This window comes from Scyliorhinus torazame, chromosome 10 (genome assembly GCF_047496885.1).
Source record: "Scyliorhinus torazame isolate Kashiwa2021f chromosome 10, sScyTor2.1, whole genome shotgun sequence".
NCBI classification, from domain to species: domain Eukaryota; kingdom Metazoa; phylum Chordata; class Chondrichthyes; order Carcharhiniformes; family Scyliorhinidae; genus Scyliorhinus; species Scyliorhinus torazame.
In genome coordinates this window covers 12,322,958-12,343,264 of record NC_092716.1, presented here as the reverse complement: position 1 = coordinate 12,343,264, position 20,307 = coordinate 12,322,958, and positions in this window count along the sequence as shown.

The window sequence follows — 20,307 nt, the reverse complement described above, 5'->3', positions numbered from 1 at the left end:
GATTCTTGAACCCGGAATTAAGGTGAGGAGTATTTTAACAATGACTTGGTCAGAGATCGCTGGTGAAAGATTGAAGAATTTAAACGACTCCAATTATCATCAAATCAAGGTTTATTGCAAAACCCAGGTCAAAATCATCAACAGAAGAAACACAATAAAATCTTATGCTCTAATACAAACTAAGTCTATTCAAAAGTAATATAGCGGACACAACGAAATTCTTATGATTACACAGTTTTTAGCAATATCACAAGGCACAAAACAAGTTCCCTTCCCCAAAGCCTCAACCACTATTAAAGTCAGGGAGTTTCGCAAGCTGCTGCAGGATACTTACGGTCACAGGCTGCAGAGGTCAAGTCAGGGGTGCAGAGGTCGAGCCAAGAACGAAGAGACCCCCAATCGAAAACACAGCCCCTTTTATATTGTTTTACCTGTCTTTGTCCTGTGATCGGCCAGCCCCTTTTGCATTGAAAAAGGTAAGATTTAAAGTTCCCGCTGGTCCCGCCCCCTTTGAGCCGGTCAGACCTGTCGAGATGGGAGTACCTCCCCTAGGTCCGCCTCCAGTCTGTTTTTTTTGAGATAACGAGGTTGAGCTCCCTTGAAGATTTTCAAAGACTTCCATCTGCTCCGGAGATAGCTGCTATGTTGATGGGGTGTTGATTGGATTCTGCTCTGGTGGAGGCCAGGTCATTTACATTTGCATGGGGCTATGACCATCCCATTGTCCTGCTTGCAGGCAGGCCCCCTGTGTATTCCCGTGCCCCTTGGTCTGTGTTTTGATCTTATCTCGTTGTCTGGCTCCTTCTTCCTTGTAGCTCCTAGGGGGGGGGTTTGTAAATACTTATGTCCCTACTCAGCTCAGCGGACCAGGCCTGCTGGGAAAACTGGTTCTGTTCTCTTGGCTGAAAAGTCAGTTTACAGTCTCTGAGTTTCTCCAAAAGGGCCGAATTGCCCGAAAACCTTACAGTCTGCACCTGCTCTTGGAAAGAGCACCCTACCCAAGGTCAACACCTCCACCCTATCCCCATAACCCAGTAACCCCACCCAACACTAAGGGCAATTTTGGACACTAAGGGCAATTTATCATGGCCAATCCACCTAACCTGCACATCTTTAGACTGTGGGAGTAAACCAGACCCCCCAGAGGAAACCCACGCACACACGGGGAGGATATGCGGACTCCGCACAGACAGTGACACAAGCCGGAATCGAACCTGGGACCCTGGAGCTGAGAAGCAATTGAGCTATCCACAAGGCTACCGTGCTGTCCCAGATATGAAATTTGGGCCTCAGCAAGTTGGCTTTTTGTTAGGTTCATCACGTGAGTGGCTTCTTCCACGTGATCAAACAATTCCTTTAGGTGGAGTAAATGCTCTTCCCAATTCTGAATGAGCACCCCTAAGTCTGTCCTGTATAAGGCACTGTGACTCCATCCTCAAATCACTCTGTTCATGAGCCTTTGTACAGGTGCGGACGTTGTTCTTCTGACCAAACGCCTTATCTTTGGATTGAAGAAAGGTGTAACGGTATCGTCAGTGGCCTAGTAATAGAGAAACCCAGGCTAATGCCCAGTGAACATGGGTTCAAATCCCACCATGGCAGCTGATTGAAATTTAAATTCAATTTTTAAAAATCTGGAATCGAAAACAAGCCTCTGAAAAGTGGATAAATCCCGGGGGCTGCATCCCAGGTTGCCGTAGGAGACAAGGGAGGAGATTGCAGCAGCTCTGACAAAAATCTTCTCTGGCCACAGGAGAGATGCCAGAGGACTGGAGGACAAGTAATGTGGTGCCATTATTCAAGACGGGAAATAGGGATAAACCAGGAATTTAAAGGCCATTGCAGGGTGGTACAGTGGCACGGTGGTTAATACTGCTACCTCACACCACCAGGAACACGAGTTCAATTCCAGCCTTGGGTGACTGTCGGTGTGGAGTTTGGACGTTCTCCCCTTGACTACATGGGTTTCCTCCGGGTGCTCCGGTTTCCTCCCACAGTCAAAAGATATACAGGTTAGGTGAATTGGCCATGCTAAATTGGCCCTTAGTATCTAGGGATGTGCGGGTTAGGTTATGGGGATCGGGTTGGGTCGATGGGTGAGCAGATATTGGTAGAACATAAGAACATAAGAACTAGGAACAGGAGTAGGCCATCTGGCCCCTCGAGCCTGCTCCGCCATTCAATGAGACCATGGCTGATCTTTGTGGACTCAGCTCCACTCTCCGGCCCGTACACCATATCCCCGAATCCCTTTATTCTTTAGAAATGAATCTATCTTTTTCTTAAAAACGTTTAAAGAAGGAGCCTCAACTGCTTCACTGGGCAAGGAATTCCAGAGATTCACAACACTTTGGGTGAAGAAGTTCTTCCTCAACTCGGTCCGAAATCTACTTCCCCTTATTATGAGGCTATGCCCCCTAGTTCTGCTTTCCCCGACCAGTGGAAACAACCTGCCCGCATCTATCCTATCTATTCCCTTCATAATTTTATATGTTTCAATAAGATCACCCCGCATCCTTCTAAACTCAAATGAGTACAGTCCCAGTCTACTCAACCTCTCATCATAATCTAATCCCCTCAACTCTGGGATCAACCGAGTGAATCTCCTCTGCACTCCCTCCAGTGCCAATATGTCCTTTCTCAGGTAAGGAGACCAAAACTGAACACAATACTCCAGATGTGGCCTCACCAACACCTTATACAATTGCAGCATAACCTCCCTAGTCTTGAACTCCATCCCTCTAGCAATGAAAGACAAAACTCGATTAGCCTTCTTAATCGCCTGTTGCACCTGCACACCAACCTTTTGCGACTCGTGCACCAGCACACCCAGGTCCCTCTGCACAGCAGCATGTTTTAACATCTTACCGTTTAAATAATAATCCATTCTGCTGTTATTCCTCCCAAAATAGATAGCCTCACACTTGGCAACATTGAATTCCATCTGCCAGACCCTAGCCCATTCACCGAACCTATCCAAATTCTTCTTCAGACTTCCGGTATCCTCTGCACTTTTTGCTTTACCACTCATCTTAGTGTCGTCTGCAAACTTTGCCACATTGCACTTGGTCCCCAACTCCAAATCATCTATGTAAATTGTGAACAACTGCGGGCCCAACACTGAGTTCTCTTTCGAAGGGTCGGTGCAGACTGTGAGGGCTGAATGGCCTCCAACTGCACTGGAGGGATTATATGATTCTATGGTCTAACCTCAGTGGGAGGGAAAAGACTGGAAACATTTCGGAAGGACAGAATTAATCTCCACTTGGAGAGGCAAGGATTAATTAAGGATACTCAGCACGGTTTGGTGAAAGGGAGATCATGTCTTGAAATTTTTTGATTGATTAGGTGTGTCGATGAGGATAGTGCGGTCTACATGGACTTTAGCAAGGTTTTTGACAAGTTCCGACATGGAAGGCTGATGAAGAAGTTAAGAGCCCATGGGATCCAGGGCAACCTGGCAAATGTGGTGATGTGCATCAATATAAATACATGTAGGCTAGCTAGACACTAGAGGGAGCACCAGAAACATCACACACACACACTCAACCAATAGATCAAGTAGATAGGATACGGCCAATAGACATTCACGATACACAAGGAGGTGACACGACCACAGAGGAGCATTACACCAACCCATATATAAAGGACACCACACACATGATCTGCCTCTTTCCAGTGGAGACAGTCAGTGAGCACAGGCACAGGGTTTATTCAATATTACACCCACCACGTGGATTGCAGCAACTGGTTAGTCAGTCTGGGTAGCTATAGTAGGATTAGCAGTAGTGTCGAACCCGAGTAATAGAAGTGTAAATAGTTTAATAAATGTGTTGAAGTTATCTCCACGTCTGAACCTTCCTTTGTCAAGTGCACCACAAGGAAGCCGCTTATGTTACACCTACAACATAACAAATCAGCAAACTGGACCCAAAGCTGGCTTAGTGGTAGAAGGCAGATGGTTGAAGGTTGTTTTCGTGACTGGAAGCCTGTGTCCAGTAGTGTTCCGCAGCTCCCACCGGGTGGAACCATGAATGAACCACGGCGGCGGAAATTCGGCCAGTTGCCGGCAGAGAATAGCCACGGGGGCCTCTTTCAATGGCCCCCGACTGGCATCGCGTTAACCGCGCGCACGTGATTGGTGGCGATTCTCTGGTCCCCTGAGAATCGTGGGAGCGGTGTCGGACCCAATCGCAGGTCTAACGCCCATTCTCCGTCCCCGCATCGAGCGCGATTGCGGCGTGGAGGCTCAAAGAATCCTGGCCCCCACCTGTTACATATCTCTCACCCCTCTTACAGAGGTGTATTTTGAGATGAAAACTCCTTGGAGTTTCGGTCCACTTCCTCTCTGCCTGGACTGCCCTCGCTTGCCCCTTTCCAATTTGCGTTTTTTTCCAGTTTCAAATTGGATCGAAAGAAAGGCTTTGGTCTGTGATGCAGCTCGTAGTCATCCGCAAAGTCAACAGCTTGTCCGGCAATTCTAAATTTCTACTCCTCAAAACAAGTTCTGATTATTGCAGCCAAAGAATATTTATATTTCTCGAACAGAATGGTGTCTCTAAGGGCATTGTAGGTCTCTCCTATTTTCAATACTTGCATCAAAATGACTTTGCTTCACCCTTTTGAATTAAAGTGCGTCTGTTCAGATGGTTTCCGAACAGCTCAACTGTCTGTATGTCTCTGGTACAAGCTCATATGCACACAACATAGCTTTCTTCACTGTCCATAAGACCATAAGGCATAGGAGCAGAATTAGGCCACTCGGCCCATCGAGTCTGCTCTGCCATTCAATCACAGCTGATATATTCTCATCCCCATTCTCCAGCCTTCTCCCCATAACGCCTGATCCCCTTATTAATCAAGAACCTATCTATCTCTGTCTTAAAGACACTCAGTGAATTGGCCTCCACAGCCTTCTGCGGCAAAGAGTTCCACAGATTAACCACCCTTTGGCTGAAGAAATTCCTCCTCATCTCTGTTTTAAAGGATCGTCCCTTTAGTCTGAGATGGTGTCCTCTGGTTCTAGTTTTTCCTGCAAGTGGAAACATCCTATCCACGTCCACTCTATCCAGGCCTCGCAACATCTTGTAAGTTTCGATAAGATCCCCCCCTCATCCTTGTAAACTCCGACGAGTACAGACCCACAGTCCTCAAATGTTCCTCATACGACAAGTTCTTTATTCCAGGGATCATTCTTGTGAATCTCCTCTGTATCCTTTCCAAGGCCAGCACATCCTTCCTTAGATACGAGGCCCAAAACTACTCACAATACTCCAAATGGGGTCTGACCAGAACCTTATACAGCCTCAGACGTACATCCCTGGTCTTGTATTCTAGCCCTCTTGACCTTTCCTCCAGACCTTTCCTCTGGCAAGTCCATAAGTGTAGGGTCCATGTACCTTGTGGCTGTCTCATTTGTTTCGCTATTTTCTCAAAAAAACAAAAAAATATTTTGGCATCTCTCTTATCGAATTTCGGCAGAGTTTGTACATATTGGAACATTTCCCCACTAGGTTCTCTTCTAAAATCACCTTCCTCCGCCATCTGCTCTCACAATTCAGTCACTGCTGCCGGTGTGTGAAGTTGGAAGTCCCTCGTTCTCTCTATCCTCCCATGTGGCTTTCTTCATTTCCCTTTTAAACTCCCTCTCCTCTCATTCCCATTGAAACCCTTTCTCCCATTCTCTTTCCTGCATCTCTAACTCCTTAATTTCTCCGTCTCTTTGTAATCGAAGCTTCGCTAGTTCAATTTCCTCCTTTCTCGGAATTTTGGGTCCAGCGAACCTCTCTCATATATTTAAATGTGTTGCTGGGCTTTGGGGATCTCAGCCTTCTTCGCTCCTGTCGATAAGACTGCTTCCAATTGACCTGCCAATTCCACCAGTTTGGCGCGAGGCACACTTTTCAAACTTGCTACGATTATATTGTATGCGTCCTGTAAGGTTTTCGGGCAATTCGGCCCTTTTGGAGAAACTCAGAGACTGTAAACTGACTTTTCAGCCAAGAGAACAGAACCAGTTTTCCCAGCAGGCTTGGCCCGCTGAGCTGAGTAGGGACATAGAGAGAGAATATTCACAAACACCCCCCCTAGGAGCTACAAGGAAGAAGGAGCCAGACAACAAGATAACATCAAGACACAGACAAAGGGGCACGGGAATACACAGGAGGCTTGCATGCAAGCAGGACAATGGGATGGTCATAGCCCCATGCAGATGTAAATGACCTGGCCTCCACCAGAGCAGAATCCAATCAACACCCCATCAACATAGCAGCGATCTCCAGAGCATATGGAAGTCTTTGAAAATCTTCAAGGGAGCTCAACCTCGTTATCTCAAAAAACAGACTGGAGGCGGACCTAGGGGAGGTACTCCCATCTCGACAGGTCTGACCGGCTCAAAGGGGGCAGGACCAGCGGGAACTTTAAACCTTACCTTTTTCAATGCAAAGGGGGCTGGCCGACCACAGGACAAAGCCAGGTAAAACAATATAAAAGGGGCTGTGTTTTCGATTGGGGGTCTCTTCGTTCGTGGCTCGACCTCTGCACCCCTGACTTGACCTCTGCAGCCTGTGACCGTAAGTACTCCGCAGCAGCTTACGAAACTCCCTTGACTTTAATAGTGGTTGAGGCTTTGGGGAAGGGAATTTGTTTTTGTGCCTTGTGATATTACTAAAAGCTGTGTAAGCATAAGAATTTTCGTTGTGTCCGCTATATTACTTTTGAATAGACATAGTGTATATTAGAGCATAAGATTGTATTGTGTTTCTTCTGTTGATGATTTTGACCTGGGTTTTACAATAAACCTTGATTTGATGACAATTGGAGTCGTTTAAATTCTTCAATCTTTCACCAGCGACCTCTGACCAAGTCATTGTTAAAATACTCCTCACCTTAATTCCGGGTTCAGGAATCGAGGGTCATCTTGAGCGATTCACTCAGGACAGACTGCTGGTTAGGGAATAAACAGCAGTGTCCTATTCTCTCTCTTGGGAAAGCTACTCTAGTGGAGTAGGAACCGGGTGGCTGTTGCACCACCGGCAAGAGAGAGAATCACCTGGGTATTGGTAGGGGTCTGGAGATCTGTGTGATATAAGTCTCAGGCTGTCGGTTAGGAATAAACGGCAGGCTTGAATCAGTGCTCTCTTCAGTGGAAGTGTCCCAGTGCGACATCCCCTGGCCTCTGAAGTTTCAGTGCCAGCTGGAGAGAGACATACACAGATATTCAAACCCCAGATATCGGCCCAGTAGTGGAGTAGCGGAGATGGCACCCTCTACAATGGCGACCGCGACAGGACCCCGGTGGTTTGGAGTATGTGACGTGGCAGAGGGGGTGAGGGAACGAAGCAAAATGGAGGAGAGAATATCCTCATATTTGTGGCAAAAGGTCAACCTCACCAAACCTTGGGTCTCAGAATTGATCAATGCGGAGCAACCGGTAATGGCAGCGGCTGCATGGACAGAAAGCAAGGCGCACAAAAGGCACTTGGAGAAGGCAGTTTGGCTGGTTTGCCTGTCTCAGCAGGTAGTCAACGCAGAGCAAAGAATCGAAGAGTTAGAGCAGGAGGCTAGCGCAGCGGAACGACTGCGGGGGGAAGTGGCAGAAATGAAACAGGAAAGCGAGTCTAACAGATGTGAGAAGGACTATCTCCACTGCCAGATAGTGGAGGGTAAAGAAAAGGAACGGAGGCTCCAGGGACTCTATGCTCGGAGTACAGAGCAGTGTAGGAAGCTGGAGGGGAAGTTCCGGGACATCCAGGCAGCATACCGAGTGGCTCGCGAGGAAGTAGGGGACTGTGCCCATGGGCCGTGCCAGGCACGAATAACGGAGTTGGAGGAGGCCTTGTCCAGGTTCAGGGGACAGATACACCTGGTAGGTCCAGGGGGGTTCCCTAGGGGCAAGGTGCTCCTCGCAGCGGATGATTCCCCAAAGGCCAAGGGGAATAGACCGCCTCCTGAGGCACCGGGATTGTGTCCGGGCCGGCAGGGGGGGATCGGACTGCACGTTCAGGGGCAAGTCCAAGGGGGGTCGGCAGGGTACCCCCAGCTGGCGGCGTGTCCGCCTGGTTTCGTATGTGGGTCCCCCTGGGATGGGGACAGACCGCTGCCTGGGATGCCGGTGATGGGGCCGGGTCAGCAGGTAGGGTTTGGACCGCCCGGTCAGGGGCAGGTCCAAGGGGGGTCAGTGGTGTATCCCCAGATAGCGGCGTCTCCTATATGGGTAGTTAGCCCGGGGACAGGGGGGCTACCCAACGAGGCAGGAGAGCTGGACAGTGGGGAGGAGGAGCAGGAACCCCAGGTGGGGCAGATGTGCCCTGTCAGGCAAAGGAGGTATGGTCCCCCGGCGGGGATGGCAAATAGGGGACCGGTTGAGGGCGACATTATCGTTCCTCATGGGGCATCCGCGCTCAGGGGGATGGTGGCCCACGTTCCCAGACTAACTCTAAAGGGGGATCCGTCGCTGCATTTTATGGAGGTGGAACAGGCAGCCAACATCAATGACTGCGACGAAGGGGAGCAAATAAAGATGCTCCTGATAACCCTAGATGCCCAGCTATGCAGGACAGTGACCTCTGGGAATGGGGGAAGACCTGACACCTGGGCGGCAGCACAGACTGCTGTTCTGGAGGCAATGGGCTTGAATCTGGGGAGCCCTTTCATGAGGGTGGGGGAAACCAAGCAGCAACCAGGGGAATCTCCCACCATGTTCGCAGACAGACTGTGGATTGTCTATATGGAGGCATGCGGGGTTCAAGCGGATAGACGGAATTTAGGGGAAAGAACCGCCCACTGGCTGAAGACCCTAGTTGCCAACTGTCTCCCTAACGTTAGGGCAAAAGCCGAACACTGGTTCGACCCGCAGAGTCCGGACCTTAATGAGGAAGAGGTCCTTAGGAAACTTACCCTCGCATATCGTAATGGGGAGAGGGGTGAGGACAAGCCCCTTAAGGGTAGGGTGCATGAAATCGCGCCAGCAGCCCCTAAGAGAGAGTGGAAGCATGAGGGCACCCGGACCTCCGATGAGAAACCGGTATGCTACGGGTGTGGGAAGGCCGGGCATTTCAAGAGGGAATGTAGAAACCCTAGCAAGCAGGAGAGGGCTCCCGCAGTAGAGAGTCAGACCCCGGCGGTAGGAGCAGCTGCCCCGGGAACCATCGAGATAAGTAAAATTTTAGCCCTTTTGCAAGGCTCAGGACAGGTGGCAATGGCAACGGGCCAGGGCCTGCCCGCACCCACACCACAAGAACCCGTATGACTACCCAGGGAGCAGCCTCAGGAAAAAGGGAGCGCAGGGGTAGTTCTAGCCCCAGACCCTGGTCCGGTCCAGGTGCAGGGTCCCATTCTGGAGGCTGCTTCAGGGGCTATTTGCAGTTTAAATCCCTTAAGGTGGGACCCATGCGAACGCCACATCAGTCAATTTAAATTGTTCCACCCCATAAGGACAAAAAAGAGCAAGGTGGGGGGAAGACGGGGGGTGGTAGTGGAGAAACCCCCCGTAGAATTAACGACGGTGGGGGAGGTCCCTGACTCCACGGTCACACAACCGGTGACAAGGTGCTGTCCCGAAGGGGCAGTCCCAAAGAGACCGACAGTGCTGCAAGCACCCAGCCCAGGGACAGTAACGATTCCCAAGCCCTTACCTGTGGGTCAGGTGGCCTGCCTTAGTAGAGAGGCTAAGGAGGCGGAGGAAGTGGAGGTATCACCTTGGGTTTGGGAACCAGTCAGGGGACGAAGGAGCAATCGGGTCTCCAAGCCCCCTCTAAGATGGTCCCCATCACATCTCCCTGTCACCCGGTCCCGCAGTAAGGGGACCCGAGTAGAAGGGAGCGATGAGGGATCACCGAACCCTGTTGGGAAAGGAGAGGCAAGGGGCAGCCCGAACCCCCGGGAGGGGACGGTCTGGCCCGAGCCGTTGGACCAAACAGGCGGAATGCCCCAGTGTAACGGGGCACAGTTTTAATTTGGCCACCCGGAGACGGGTGGCATTGTATATAACATATTCCCTTTCCTTTCCCCCTGCTAGTTCTAAATTAGTGTGTAGTTGTGTGTGAGGTATTTGGGATCGTGGGGACACAGAAGCGCCTGGTGCAAGGGTAAAATGATGAAGCACCAGGCACTAGGACCCTGGTGCAGCCGGGCTGTAAACACAGAACCCCAGACAGGCTGCGGCAACTTCAAAGCAGGAGCTGCTGCTGCAACCGGATTGCGGCAGGCACTAGGACCCTGGGGAGCCGGGCTGTAAACACAGAACCCCAGACAGGCTGCGGCAACTTCAAAGCAGGAGCTGCTGCCGCCACCGGATAGCACCCATGCACCTTAAGGTAGGTAGGGCTGTGGAGGCAAGGATGTGTTTTGTTTGTCTTACAGATGGGGCACCCGACGATGTGGAGTTTGCTGATCCTGGCGATGGTGGGACCGGGAGAACTCCGCAGAGGCGAGACAGAAGAGTCCTTCGACTGACCGGGTTAGGGTGACTGAGGGCAGGCGGGTGTGTTCAACCTGTGAGGGGGACCTTCCTTTGGGGAGACGGTGGTGGCCCAGGAAGCTGAGGCTGGACATGAGGGATCGGTCCTCGGACTGGGAACGGACTGGACAACACCTACCGGACCATCACGGGGTCACCGGGTCGGATCACCGTTTGCGGGGATAAGGGGTGGGCTTCTGACCAGGGCATTTATTTGTGTTCATGGGGATCTACCAAGGCATGTCCACAAGGGGCATTAATCACTTTTGTAAGGTGGTGGCAGAACCCAGGGAACGGGATAAATTGACCGCAGTGGGGAGGGATGTGTAACGCCCAGGGAAGGGATGACTGTAGAAGCTACCGAACTGCTGGTTCAGGTAAAGCGACCCCTGCCCACAGCCCAACCGATCGACCCTCACAACTGTCCGATCACCACCAGGGGGGGGCCTGAGAATGGTTTAGTGTTTGCCCCACAAAGGAAATGTTGTACAGGGGGTACATTGTGCTGTCGCCTCAGTTGGACTAAACCTCTCAGCTGCAGGTATCGACGATGGAGAGTAAATGAAGAGCCCTCAACGGGAAGAAGCGGAGTGCAGCCAAGAAAGGAGGATCCTTGGTGAAATAAACAGATGCAATTGTAAATAGTTGTATGGATTCGCGTGAAATGTGTACTTGATTGTGATATATGTACAGGGACCCTTACGTTTGGGGTTCCGGTGAAATGTGTATATGTTACTGTGTGTTTAAACTAGATATGGTCTTGTCTTTCCCTTTCATTGAAACCAGGGGTAGCCTAGATTAAGGGAACTGTCTTGGGAATTGTAATTTTGCATGTTGCTGAGGGGGGGACCTACGGTCCACACAAAGGGAAACAATTGCCCTTCACCTGTGTCGATACGGTCCAAGCAGGTAGGGACGTATCGAAGGGGCATCTGTAAGGTTTTCGGGCAATTCGGCCCTTTTGGAGAAACTCAGAGACTGTAAACTGACTTTTCAGCCAAGAGAACAGAACCAGTTTTCCCAGCAGGCTTGGCCCGCTGAGCTGAGTAGGGACATAGAGAGAGAATATTCACAAACACCCCCCCTAGGAGCTACAAGGAAGAAGGAGCCAGACAACAAGATAACATCAAGACACAGACAAAGGGGCACGGGAATACACAGGAGGCTTGCATGCAAGCAGGACAATGGGATGGTCATAGCCCCATGCAGATGTAAATGACCTGGCCTCCACCAGAGCAGAATCCAATCAACACCCCATCAACATAGCAGCGATCTCCAGAGCAGATGGAAGTCTTTGAAAATCTTCAAGGGAGCTCAACCTCGTTATCTCAAAAAACAGACTGGAGGCGGACCTAGGGGAGGTACTCCCATCTCGACAGGTCTGACCGGCTCAAAGGGGGCAGGACCAGCGGGAACTTTAAACCTTACCTTTTTCAATGCAAAGGGGGCTGGCCGACCACAGGACAAAGCCAGGTAAAACAATATAAAAGGGGCTGTGTTTTCGATTGGGGGTCTCTTCGTTCGTGGCTCGACCTCTGCACCCCTGACTTGACCTCTGCAGCCTGTGACCGTAAGTACTCCGCAGCAGCTTACGAAACTCCCTTGACTTTAATAGTGGTTGAGGCTTTGGGGAAGGGAATTTGTTTTTGTGCCTTGTGATATTACTAAAAGCTGTGTAAGCATAAGAATTTTCGTTGTGTCCGCTATATTACTTTTGAATAGACATAGTGTATATTAGAGCATAAGATTGTATTGTGTTTCTTCTGTTGATGATTTTGACCTGGGTTTTACAATAAACCTTGATTTGATGACAATTGGAGTCGTTTAAATTCTTCAATCTTTCACCAGCGACCTCTGACCAAGTCATTGTTAAAATACTCCTCACCTTAATTCCGGGTTCAGGAATCGAGGGTCATCTTGAGCGATTCACTCAGGACAGACTGCTGGTTAGGGAATAAACAGCAGTGTCCTATTCTCTCTCTTGGGAAAGCTACTCTAGTGGAGTAGGAACCGGGTGGCTGTTGCACCACCGGCAAGAGAGAGAATCACCTGGGTATTGGTAGGGGTCTGGAGATCTGTGTGATATAAGTCTCAGGCTGTCGGTTAGGAATAAACGGCAGGCTTGAATCAGTGCTCTCTTCAGTGGAAGTGTCCCAGTGCGACATCCCCTGGCCTCTGAAGTTTCAGTGCCAGCTGGAGAGAGACATACACAGATATTCAAACCCCAGATATCGGCCCAGTAGTGGAGTAGCGGAGATGGCACCCTCTACAGTCCCGATAAGATGGAGCTGGATCAAGAACCATTTTTCTGCAGCCTTCTTACTCAATAATAATCTTTATTTTCACAAGTAGGCTTGCATTAACACTGCAATGAAGTTACTGTGAAAATCCCCCAGTCGCCACATTCTGGCGCCTGTTCGGGTACACAGAGGGAGAATTCAGAATGTCCAATTCACCTAACAGCACGTCTTTCGGGACTTGTGGGTGTCATGATATTCAAACACACACATCATGATAGACACACCAACAGACAAATCAGAACACACAACACCACAACCAATGACAGAAAGATATAAAAGCACAGACACGACCCCCGGTGGTCAGTATTAGCTGCAGAGGAGAACCAGGACACATCTATTGCCAAACACACTCAGGGAGACAGCACGTGCAGAGTATCCAGAACGAACTGTATTATAAGAGTTATAATAAAATAGAGTTGTACCACATACAACTGTGTTGGCTCATCTGTGCACCAGAGCACCCAACACCACATGATACAGGAGTGGATCGATACCTGCCGGCATACCTCAGTGTACACAGACAACCAGCAGTGCCCAGGCATGATGTACGAGCTCCCGGTTCCGCAGGCGCTCCAGTGCTACGGCGATCTCCGCGAAAACTGGCGGCGATTCCGGCAAATGTTCGAATTGTTCCTGGTGGCAGCTGAACTCCAAGACCTGGATGATAGCGAAAAAATTGAATTTCTCCTCACCATCGCCGGTGCAAGGGCAAGAGAAATATTCAGAAGGTTCAGGTTCTTCAGGAGGCAGCAAAGGTACGTTTACCAGGCAGTCCTGGACAAATTCTCCAAGTACTGTGAAGAAAACGCAATCCAATCGGCACATAAAGGTAAGAAAAGCTGCAGTACTCACCTCGTGGCTGGGATCCCGGAGCCCGAATTCCCAGAAGCCAAAATCCCGGGCCTGAGAGAAGGCTGGGTCAAGGTCGGCGGCCATCTTGCTAAAGGTATAACGCTAGCACAGTTGCGCGAGCAGTGCGCAGAACCGGAAGATTCGTTTGCGCATGCGCGAGATGCTGCGCATGCGCAGTCAAGAAAACGGCCATCGGTAAAGGAACAGCGATCTGAGCATGCGCAGTCGCTTCCTACGTGCTACATACCGAGCGTCAGGATGTCAGAGGCCCCAGACTGCACCAATTTAAAAGGGAAATGTCCCAAATCCAATTTAAAAGGGAAACGTCCCAAATCAAAAAAACAAAAATCTGTTAAAGCTGTAAAACAACCTTCCCTCACCTGGAATGACAGCACAGTGCCGCAAATTGACCCAGGAGATGAATTTGACCTCCGAAGAACCCTCCGACAAGCAGTTACCTACGCACAAGCCGATGATTCCGACCTTGAATACTTCGATGACGATCTTTACAATGTTTCCGGACCTCGCGAGCCCAATGATAGCTCCGTGGTCCTATATGACTATGACTCGGACGAACCTTTCGTGTTGCACATTGGCGGCCCCCACATTGAATCCGACGCAGATGCGGATTCATTTTTCGGATTTGAGGATCTTCAATCCAGCAGATATGACGTTCCAACTTATCAGTACCGGATGATGCTGCAGCCTGACATTAACAGACAGGGAGCGGTGCAAGCACACGGAGAGTGCCCTGCTGCCACACAGAGCGTGGTCCACGTCCCGCTCAACGTTCCCGACTCTATGAAAGAAGACATGCAAGACTCCAGAGTGCAGTCCTCGCATGAACCAGAAGTGACTCCAGTGTCACAAGCTTCCACAGCAAGCTCGTGGACAGACTCCACGATAGAAGCAACGCAAGACTCCAGAGCGCAGTCCTTGCACGAACAAGAAGTGACTCCAGTGTCACAAGCCTCCACAGAGAGCTCGTGGACAGCCTCCACGATAGAAGCAACGCAAGACTCCAGAGCGCAGTCCTTGCACGAACAAGAAGTGACTCCAGTGTCACAAGCCTCCACAGAGAGCTCGTGGACAGCCTCCACGATAGAAGCAACGCAAGACTCCAGAGCGCAGTCCTTGCACGAACAAGAAGTGACTCCAGTGTCACAAGCCTCCACAGAGAGCTCGTGGACGGACTCCACGATGGAAGGAACGCAAGACTCCAGAGCGCAGTCCTTGCAGGAACAAGACCATGAGGGTCTAGCAACCTCTCCTGACCAACCAGCGGCAGACGATGCAAGTCTGCCATGCTCACGTGAACAGCAAGAAGGCTATAACAGCCTACCATGCTCCACTACACAGCAGCATGAACATGACGGTCTCTCATGCTACAATGAAGGGCACAGCGCTGAAGACTGTTCAAGCCCAACTGAAGACAAGCCAAAGGAATCGCCTCGTCCAAGCCCGAAGAAAAAAGGTTTATGCGCTGACCTTCAGGATCATTATAGCCGAACAGAGATTAATAATGCTGCACGGCCACAGAAGGATGCTGAGGATTTGCTAACGAAATTAATTGAATGTTTAACTTGCAAGGAGCAGACTGAGAATTGCCAGTGTTTTAGTACGGATCGAAAAAATGGACAAGACATTGATCCTCAGGTAATGGAAATAACACAACCTGAATCATATCTACAGCAGGGACAAATGTCTCCCTTCAACACAACACCGCAAAATCCCAACTTCGGAGACCAGCAGTTAGTCAGTAATGACTCTTCAAACCTTGAGGGGAACATTAATTGCATTGAACCTATACACGCTCCACTGATTATTGAGCAGAACATTGGAGCAAGAATCCTGAGGACACCGACATCGAGTAGCCAGATAACGAATTTAAAACCCACAGCAGTTTCAAGTGAACCAAGTGTGCTTTCCACTAATGGTGAAGATGCAGATAAGGTCGACCCGATTATCCATTGTACCACACTAACCCCAGTGATTAAGCAGTTATGTATGGGGAGTATAATGTGGGCAATTGAGAACAGTAAAAGAGAGACTGTGACCATGCCAGTCCCAGCAAAATCAGACCCAGAGACCATGAAGGCATGTACATTAGACAAAGATACATATGAGGCACCTGAGAAGAAAAGTGAAACGGAATGTTCTTTGGAAAATAGTACAATGTCGATAGAAACATTGGATCCTATATTCGAGACCATACCTATGGGAGAATTTGGGGGTAATAAACAAGGTTCTGCAATGTCTGGGGGAAGATTTAAAATTCCAAAGAAGAAAAGCCCAAATGAAGGACAACGGCAAGACAATGACAGTCCACCGACATGGTGTGCACCACCAGATGAAAACTCTGACAATTTACCCAACCCTAGTGAACAGCAAGCTGCTAATGAGGATCTATCCACGGGATGTGAGACGAGTGACGACAGCATCCCACTTCCCATGCAAAAGGTGCAAGGTGACAGACCTCGCCTAGTGCGTACCGAGGCACTCGACGATCACGGTGGGACCACTGACGACTGCGGTGGCAGCGCACCGCTTCCACCCTCGATGGCTCGACCCTCTCCACTGGTTGGTGCATTCCTGCATGTTCCGACTCCAGAAGTGCAGCTTCAGGGAATCTCGGCTGCCTCCAGTGAACCTGTTGGGACTCCGGACGGGGGGCATCGACGGAAGGCAGACCGGACTCCAGATGGGGAGCAGCCAAGCGCCGACTCTGATTCGCGCACGCCAGACCTTGCTCCGGACGGGCGGTGTCGCGGCCTCGGTGATGGCATGCTCAGGGTGACGGCGGATGCCACGGCGACAGGGAATGGATCGCGTGGCAGTCCCACTGGGTCGGCAGTGGCAACCAGCACCGGCGGTCCAAGATGGACACACCAATTCGCGCCATCGCCAGACGTTGATGCGAGCAACAATTCTCTCTCCAAGGCGACATGCTTCGACGTTTCTCTGCGGAGTCGCCCTTCCGGCACAGCAGGTGGCCGGAACCAGCGTACACGGTCTCGGCCAACTTCCACATCTGGCACAGTCATCGCCTTGCATGATATTAGTGATGGTGCCACTTCGATGGCAACGACCCATCGGCTACAAGATGCCGTCCACCACAAACATAAAAAGAAAAAGACTCCACCTTGTTCCTGGCATGCAGGGCGGATGGATTGGTGCGTAGGCGCAATCAGCGAGCTTTGCGCCGCCTTCCACGCTCGCAACTGAACCGTACGCACACGCCGGATCCTCCACTGGTTCCCAGGATGACTTCGTGGAGATGCCACGGATCATGCCCCTTCCATCGCCACCAGAACCAAACCACAGCCAAGGCACCACTAACAAAGATGTTGAATGTTATATTTGCACGAATGAAAAAAACCAAGCACTGCACGAAGTACAACAAATGGTAAAGTAGAGACTTCGGCAACAGCATCACCTCCAACAGTCCAAGGTGAACCAGTGTGACCCCAAATCTCCACAGCTGAACCGGCTTGAGGACCAGCCCATTCTTGAGGCGGTCACCCATTAGACTGGACTTATAACGCTGTTCATACGTTCAAAAAGTCAAACACTTCTGTATTATAACCTGTTGTTGTTTATTGTTCCAGATATCATCTGACCAGACCAATGTTCAAGTTTTTTTTTTCTCTCGCATCCAAGTTTTGTTATGGTACAACCTTGTTAGTGTGACGCATCCGACATCGCCCCATGTAAATAGTTACGTCATATACACACGCTGTACATAACACACACACAAACTCTTCGATGCACTCACGACACAATTATATTTATAACCACGTAGGCACATATCTTTGTAAAAAGGGGGGATGTCATGATATTCAAACACACACATCATGATAGACACACCAACAGACAAATCAGAACACACAACACCACAACCAATGACAGAAAGATATAAAAGCACAGACACGACCCCCGGTGGTCAGTATTAGCTGCAGAGGAGAACCAGGACACATCTATTGCCAAACACACTCAGGGAGACAGCACGTGCAGAGTATCCAGAACGAACTGTATTATAAGAGTTATAATAAAATAGAGTTGTACCACATACAACTGTGTTGGCTCATCTGTGCACCAGAGCACCCAACACCACAGTGGGAGCAAACCGGAGCACCCAGAGGAAACTCACGCAGACACGGGGAGAACGTGCAGACTCCGCATAGACAGTGACCCAAGCTGGGGACCTTGGCACTGTGAAGCAACAGTGCTAACCACTATGCTACCGTGCTGCCCAATGGCCAGCTTCTTCCATGGTTCTACTTTTTCTCACTCTCGCTATGTTCAAAAGTCACAAATGCCCTGCACCCAACGAATTAAACTTTTATAAGATCCCGGACTCGAGCCCCCATGACATAAAGGGAATCCCAACTTGAAACACTGGTTTGTGGGGTTGTATAGTTTTGTTTGCTGTGAGGAGACAAGTCAATAAACAGTCCAGTCATCATCTAATAATTATTAAAGATTCTTTTTTGAAAGTAAAGAAAAGACAAATGTACACAAAGAGGACTACCCTACTTTCATGCAATTAAGATGTATGAATTACTAAACACACACAAACAGTTTATATAGAACATACGTACGCCTTGTGCTCAAATATACCCACGATACCTGACTGCCATAAGACTTACCAGCTTCCCCAAACAACATTAAAATTAAATAACCAGCTTATACCACACAATGCAGAAATAATGTCTGGTGAACAACTTTTCCTGCTCCAGTGAAGATATTTAAAATTGCTGTTACAAAGGTTTTCTGCACTGCCTTGGCTCTAAGGCCTTGGTCTTTAGGCTTGGTGGCTAGAAACTGGCTTGTCAGCATACTGAGACTGCCAGATGTTAACTGCCTCCTCTGGTGTCCGATTGTCCAGCCCATTATACGTTTGTTCCTCTTTGATTATGCCTTCTGTGTATTTTGCTGTTTGCCCCATCAACTCCCTTGACTATTCATTAACATGTGCATACCTCAGTGATCTTCTCAAGCGCCTATTTGCTCTTTCCCCTCAATAGCTATTCACACCTGATTATAATCTAAACGGCCTTGTAATCTCGTTATTAGGAGAGATGTGTGTCAACAGGGCCTTTTGAATACTGCCTGCTGCTGTCTCTAGGCAGATTTCTACCTGTTGCTGGATATCTCGCATCCTGTTATATTTTGTTAAATTTGTTTACTGCTGTTGCTAGGCAGATTCATAACACTTGTCAGCTCCAATTCAGCCAAATACTGCCGCATCAGACTATTTTCCATCATCGGTAAAGGTGATGGCAGGAGTCATAAACAGTGCTATAAAGCGGCACTTACTCAGCAATAACCTTCTCACGGATGCTCAGTTTGGGTTCCGCCAGGGTCACTCAGCTCCTGACCTCATTACAGCCTTTGTTCAAACATGGACATAAAATCAGAATGCCAGAGGTGAGGTGAGAGTGACTGCCCTTGATATCAAGGCAGCATTTGATCGAATGTGGCATCAAGGATCGTCAGCAAAACTGGAGTCAATGGGAATCAGGGAGAAAACTCTCCGCTGGTTGGAGTTACACCCGGCACAATGGAAGATGGTTGTGGTGGTCGGAGGTCAATCATCTCAGCTACAAGACATCACAGCAGGAGTTCCTCAGGGTAGTGTCCTAGCATCTTCAGCTGCTCCATCAATGATCTCCCTTCCATCATAACATGAGAAGTGGGGATGCTTGCGGATGACTGCACAATGTTCAGCACCATTTGTGACTCCTCAGATACTGAAGTAGCCCATGCCCATATGCAGCAAGACCTGGACAATATCCAGGCTTGGGCTAGTAAATAGCAAGCACAGACAAACCAAATAAATATGGATTAGGAGCAGCAGCAGACCAATCGGCCCCTGGGCCTGATCCACCATTTAATAAGATCATGGCTGATCTGATTGCAACAACGCCACATTCCTGCCTATCCCTGATAATCGTTCATTTTTCTTTGAAGAACAGAACAAATCAGAAAGTCCATGAGTCCACAAAGTTCACAAATTAAGTCTCTGAGGTGGGCGACGAATTCTGGTTGACCGCCTCAAGGGTGGGTCGGGAGCCGCCGGCTGACGAGCGGGCTGGACTGCGTCAGAGTGACGAGGATGCAGAGTGACCGGGATCTCCGCATAGTCCATGGCAGGGTCAGCAGGAGGGCGAGGCGACAGTGGAGGATCACGTAGCGAGCGCGGAACGAGACAAAGGGCGCGTCGATTGCGGCGCAGAATGGAGCCATCCGGTAGACGAACCAGGAACGAGTGGGGGGCCACCTGCCGAAGGACCACAGCGATTGCAGACCAGCCACCATCTGGAAGATGAATGCGGACGTTGTCATCTGGAGCCAGAGCAGGGAGATCAGCTGCACGGGAGTCATGAGCCGCCTTGTGCTGTGAACAAGACAGCTGCACCCGTCGAAGGACCGGAACGTGGTCGAGGTCTGGGACATGAATGGACGGCACCATCGTCCTCAGGCTGCGACCCATGAGCAGCGGGGCTGGCGACAGGCCAGTGTACAGCAGGGTGGAGCGATAGGCCAGCAAGGCGAGGTAGAAATCGGACCCAGCATCGGCAGCCTTGCAGAGGAGCCGTTTGACTATGTGGACGCCCTTCTCCGCTTTGCCGTTGGATTGGGGGTACAGGGGACTGGATGTCACATGTGCAAAATTGTACCGCCTGGCAAAAT